The sequence below is a fragment of the Salmo trutta genome, chromosome 25, assembly GCF_901001165.1.
Source record: "Salmo trutta chromosome 25, fSalTru1.1, whole genome shotgun sequence".
Lineage (NCBI taxonomy): Eukaryota > Metazoa > Chordata > Actinopteri > Salmoniformes > Salmonidae > Salmo > Salmo trutta.
This window is the reverse complement of record NC_042981.1, coordinates 24839719-24845718: the sequence shown is the minus strand read 5'-3', so window position 1 is coordinate 24845718 and position 6000 is coordinate 24839719. Positions and strand designations below refer to the sequence as shown.

Sequence of the window (6000 nt, the reverse complement as noted above, 5' to 3'; positions counted from 1 at the left end):
TGGCCCAGGTATCCTGGAAGGATATTGACCTCATCCCGTCAGTCGAGGATGCCTGGTCGTTCTTTAAAAGTAATTTTCTCACCATCTTAAATAAGCATGCCCCTTTCAAAAAAAAGAGAACTAAGAACAGATATAGCCCTTGATTCACTCCAGACCTGACTGCCCTCGACCAGCACAAAAACATCCTGTGGCGGACTGCACTAGCATCGAATAGTCCCCACGATATACCAACTTTTCAGGAACCAATACAGTCAGTCAGGAAAGGAAAGACTAGCTTTTTAAAACAGACATTTTCATCCTGTAGCTCTAACTCCAAAAACGTTTGGGACACTAAAGTCCATGGAGAATAAGAGCAGCTGCCCACTGCACTGAGGCTAGGAAGCACTGTCACCACTGATAAATCCACAATAATCAAGAATTTCAATAAGCATTTCTCTACGGCTGGCCATGCTTTCCTCCTGGCTACCCCAACCCCGACCAACAGCTATGCACACCCCGCAGCTACTTGCCCAAGCCTCTCCAGCTTCTCCTTCACCCAAATCCAGATAGCAGATGTTCTGAAAGAGCTCAAAACCTGGACCCGCACTGTTAGGGTTTGACTAACTATTTGTTTGCATAACCTATATAATATAACAAAGAAGTTATGATATAATATTAAGTTTATACTCTATATGATAAGAGCATACTGCTGTGTGAGAGGAAGGGGCTCATGGGATGTTGAGTCATATGGAAAGAATGCAGATGCTGTAAATCAGGGATATGGAAGAGCTTGTTAAAAGATAAGGGCAGGATATGGGTGAAATGTATATGCGGAGGGGTGTCGGGGTTTTAGAGGACTGTGCATTGTGCAGTCACAAGATAAATCGACTGCCAAAGATAATAACTACGCCCAGCAACAGGAGGCGTCTCGAGGTTGGGACCAACCTGCACGCCAACGATAGGATGAGTAAGTTTAAACCACGCTCATCCTCACTCTGACAGGCCAGCATTGAGTGGGAACGATCTCTGTCAGAGTATTTAATGAAAACAAAGGATGTGAAACTCAGTTCTCTGCCTGCCCTGCGTGGTGACAAAGCGAGCCCGTATATATGAAACATCATATTTACCATAAATGTGTTTGCATTAATTAAAGTACAAAGAAATCAGAAGTTACTCTGTGTTAACCGTTTTATTCCAATACCAGATTGAATTGACGCAACCTGACAAATGGTGACCCCGACGTTATATCTGGTACTGGGACTTCGCTGAGTATTGATCAGCCAATTGGACATTGCTGTCGTGGGAGGGGTGTTTCACAAAACGTCATGATAACTAAAAACAGGTAAGCAGACACCTATTGTTATAATAACTAAAGATCTGCATATTGGCTATATCCAAATTAATTTTGTGAAGCACCTGTTCGATGTAAGTGAACTAAATTATGAATTGTTATGAGTAGATAAGGAATATTATTGTGACATGCAAACCCATGGTGAATGTGTTGTTATTACCTTGGTAACTTGGAGTATTGTTCTACCGGCAAGATTCGTAACTAAGGGTACGGTTAGGATCAGAGAAAATACTGAAATCTCCCGGCGAGGTTCGTAACTGCGAGGGTACGACTAGGATCGGGGATATAGGGAATAATTGAAATAGCAATTGCTACCGGCGAGGTTCGTGACTACGAGGGTACGACTAGGATCAGAAAATTTTAGATAAGAATACTGGGTGACCGGCGAGGTTCGTGACTACGAGGGTACGACTAGGATCAGAAAATTTTAGATAAGAATACTGGGTGACCGGCGAGGTTTGTGACTACGAGGGTACGACTAGGATCAGAAAATTTTAGATAAGAATACTGGGTGACCGGCGAGGTTCGTGACTACGAGGGTACGACTAGGATCAGAAAATTTTAGATAAGAATACTGGGTGACCGGCGAGGTTCGTGACTACGAGGGTACGACTAGGATCGGCGGAGTAATTCTTAGGAAAGGAGGTGAGGTTAGAGATGAGATAAAAGAGGAATAGTAAATTAGGAACTTATTAAGGGCATGAGAATGATAGTATAATAGAAGTTGGAAGATAAAATTACATGTCCAAATTAGGGGTAGAATAAAGGAGATATTGAACTGATTGAATTTATTAACCAAATTGCATCAAAAGAATCGGAGAGGATATTGAAGGCGTTGAAAACAACACTTGAAGTTAACGGGGGAGAGACGGGAAAGAGTGGAAAAGGAGGGGATGGTCAGATCTTCCGGAGGAGTAAATCTAGGTCTGATTATCCATTGAAGAAGGGAAACCTAATATGGCGGAGTGAGATACAGATATTATTGTCAAAAGTTACAAGAAGCAACAGATAGTTGCATACGTATGCGACCTAATGTCCGATCAAAAGTCACCTCTAGATAAAGTTTCAAGAAAGAGATACACATAGATTGTACAACACATAGACACATTGGGAAGTTTCCACAGGGGTAAGAGGATAATTGCGTGAGATGGACAAGAGGGTCAAAAGCCATATACATGTGAGACCTAATGGATCTATCAAAAGTCATGAAAGAAATTATTCTGGGATCCTAGAGGAAATTACCAGTAGGACATGGACAAAGGAAAATACAGCACACACATAGAGATCAATAGCAAGTACACACAGATTGTAATTGAATCAGAGTTTAAAAAAACAAAAACACATAGAATAAAATATAATTTAAGATTCATACGAATACTCCTTCTAAAAATTCTAGAGTGGGAAAAGGAGCAGAATAACTACGATAGTAATTTAACAAACAAACACCTTAAACGAGGTGCAGGAATTAACGGGAGATGAGCGATACATGGAGTTAAATGATATAAAATAAATATTTTTTTTGGTCCAAGGTGGAGAAGGAAGTATGAATTTGATGGAAGTTTGGAGGGGTTAAAGTTGGGACTAATGGTAAGAAAGATGCATAAGGTATGTGGAGCCGAAAGAGAGATACAGTTGGAACATTGGTTTTAATCTTGCGATAGAGGAAAGGCAGAACGCTGTTTGAAAAGAGGTAATATTTTTTTCCTATGAGTATGTGGCTGGAAGCGATTCTGGTCTGAATAATGGAATCGTAAAAGTTCTGTGATTAAATTCTGGTTATTGATTCGTGGTATTGATTGTTTAGTAACACCAGTGAATTGAACATTGCATGGAAAAATATCAAGTCATTAAAGTGAATTACAGGTGGAGTTAATTTTATTTTTACAGGGATGGTGCACATTAACTTGTTAGGGCTAGGGGGCAGTATTGACACGGCCGGATAAAAAACATACCCGATTTAATCTGGTTACTTTTCCTGCCCAGTAACTAGAATATGCATATAATTATTGGCTTTGGATAGAAAACACCCTAAAGTTTCTAAAACTGTTTGAATGGTGTCTGTGAGTATAACAGAACTCATTTGGCAGGCAAAAACCTGAGAAGGTTTCATGCAGGAAGTGGCCTGTCTGACAAGGTGTTGTTGTTCTTGCTTCTGTTTATTGAAGAGTCAGGATCTTAGCTGTAACGTGACACTTCTTACGGCTCCAATAGGCTCTCAGAGCCCGGGAAAAACCTGAATGACGTAATTCAAAGCCCTGGCTGAAACACACGAGCGCTTTTGCTAAGTGGTCTATCAGAGGACAAAGGGCTTCATGCTCGTGCACTGGCCGCCTTCGTCTTCCTGTTTTTCCCTCTTTTTACCGAAACGCAGGTTCCCGGTCGGAATATTATCGCTTTGTTACGAGATATATTGCATAAAAATTGATTTTAAACAGCGGTTGACATGCTTCGAAGTACGGTAATGGAATATTTTGAAATTTTTTGTCACGAAATGTGCCATGCGCACGATCCTGATTTACCATTTCGGATAGTGTCTAGAACGCACAAACAAACGCCGCTGTTTGGATATAACGATGGATTATTTGGGACCAAACCAACATTTGTTATTGAAGTAGAAGTCCTGGGAGTGCATTCTGACGAAGAACAGGAAAGGTAATAACATTTTTCTTATAGTAAATGTGATTTTGGTGAAGGCTAAACTTGCCGGGTGTTTAAATAGATAGCCCGTGATGGCTGGGCTATGTACTTAGAATATTGCAAAATGTGCTTCATCCGAAAAGCTATTTTAAAATCGGACATATCGAGTGCATAGAGGAGTTCTGTATCTATAATTCTTAAAATAATTGTTATGCTTTCTGTGAACGTTTATCGTGAGTAATTTAGTAAATTGTTAGTAAATTCCCCGGAAGGTTTGCGGGGGTATGCTAGTTCTGAACGTCACATGCTAATGTAAAAAGCTGTTTTTTGATATAAATATGAACTTGATTGAACAAAACATGCATGTATTGTATAACGTAATGTCCTAGGTGTGTCATCTGATGAAGATCATCAAAGGTTAGTGCTGCATTTAGCTGTCTTCTGGGTTTTTGTGACATATGCTAGCTTGAAAAATGGGTGTCTGATTATTTCTGGCTGGGTACTCTGCTGACATAATCTAATGTTTTGCTTTCGTTGTAAAGCCTTTTTGAAATCGGACAGTGTGGCTATATTAACTAGAGTCTTGTCTTTAAATAGCTGTAAAATAGTCATATGTTTGAGAAATTGAAGTAATAGCATTTCAAAGGTATTTGAAAATCGCGCCACAGGATTCAACTGGCTGTTACGTAGGTGGGACGAATTGTGTATAATGGCAGGGTATTCCTAGCAAACAGAATGGGCCGGTTTGCAGATAAACTGAAGGGGTTTTAAGCAATCTTGGGTCAAATTAGTCAATTAGTACGTTAAAATATGGGGTTTCATAGATTGGAAGTAAAATATTTTATCCAAGGGTAGTGTATGTTCAATTAAAGTACACAGAACCATCGAGGAAGTTTAAAACGAATGATTAATGATTTGAGGAAGTACAGTGGAGTTATTATTAGGTTTTGTTTGTAGTTAACTTTTGGGTTTTTGAATCGGTGTAGTATGAGGAAATGCTGACCAAGTGTTTATTTTATGGAAAAAGGAGCGCTTAGTTCTCTTTCTAAAAATCCTAGGGACAGGATATCTTAAAGGGATACACACATGGCATTTTGGAAGTTTTGTTTTCTGAGTTTTAATTAAGCACGTGAAATTATTTTGATAGGGAATGTTCTGGGAACCTGGGATACAAAATGTGGATAAAGTTCTTAGCCTTCATTTGTCTAATGTAGTAAGAAATACGGTTCTGAAAGGGTGGTATGACTTTTGACCCCTCTGGTGACTTTTCCTTTTGGTCTGATTAGCCGCAATGAAAAGCCATTTGAATGGTGAATTTAAGGTCATTTGTGATACTGACTTTAAGGAAATTTGTAGAACTGATAATTATGATGGAGTTAAAGTTCTTAGACACAATTGATAATTTGAACCAATGAGAAGACAGAATGACGATAAGGGTACAATACATTTCTTTGTGGAGTAGTTCAGATTAGTCATTTTGATCTGATTATGTTATGTGAATGTCGTTTGATAATTAGGGGTACTTTTTACATTATCTAGATAAGTTTATTTTCCCTTAGGAAGTCAGTTGTGGTTGTATTCAGTGGAAGAGATTTAACACAACAAGGCTGTGGAATTAATATAATAGTATTATTATATTTTGTTGTTGAATAAGTTTAATATTGGTAGACTTATGTCAAGCATTAGGATATATTCTAAGCCAACAGGACAGGAATATATGACATCTGTAGGTAATCCAGGATCATTGAGGGTATCGAGATAAATTTAAGTAGCTATGGAATAAGACAGCAGACGGAGAAGTCCTCCCCTACACTGCTGAGACCTTGATGGGTTGGAAGTAGCAGGAGGAGAGCATAAGCAAGGAAGAGAAGATAAAAGGGACACAGAAGAATTAGATAACAGTTAGTGAGTGACGACCAGCATAGTTAAATTATAAACAGCTGAGGACAGAAATAATACTGGGACAGACAGAAAAGACATAAGAATAGAAGATAGGAAGATAATTTAGTTTGGTTCTCTTAACTTTAGGATAT

General features: G+C 39.0%; 1 long non-coding RNA gene and 1 pseudogene across 1 annotated transcript; one reads left to right on the top strand and one right to left on the bottom strand.

Annotated features, from left to right (window-relative positions):
• Nucleotides 1-1510: 1510 nt before the first annotated feature.
• Nucleotides 1511-1988, top strand: LOC115162723 (uncharacterized). The gene is made up of 2 exons (XR_003869626.1): nt 1511-1652; nt 1921-1988. It is a non-coding gene; the product is annotated as an uncharacterized LOC115162723 (long non-coding RNA).
• Nucleotides 1989-2370: 382 nt separating this feature from the next.
• LOC115161799 (estrogen receptor beta-like) overlaps nt 2371-6000 on the bottom strand; it is a 33865-nt pseudogene continuing 30235 nt past the window's right edge.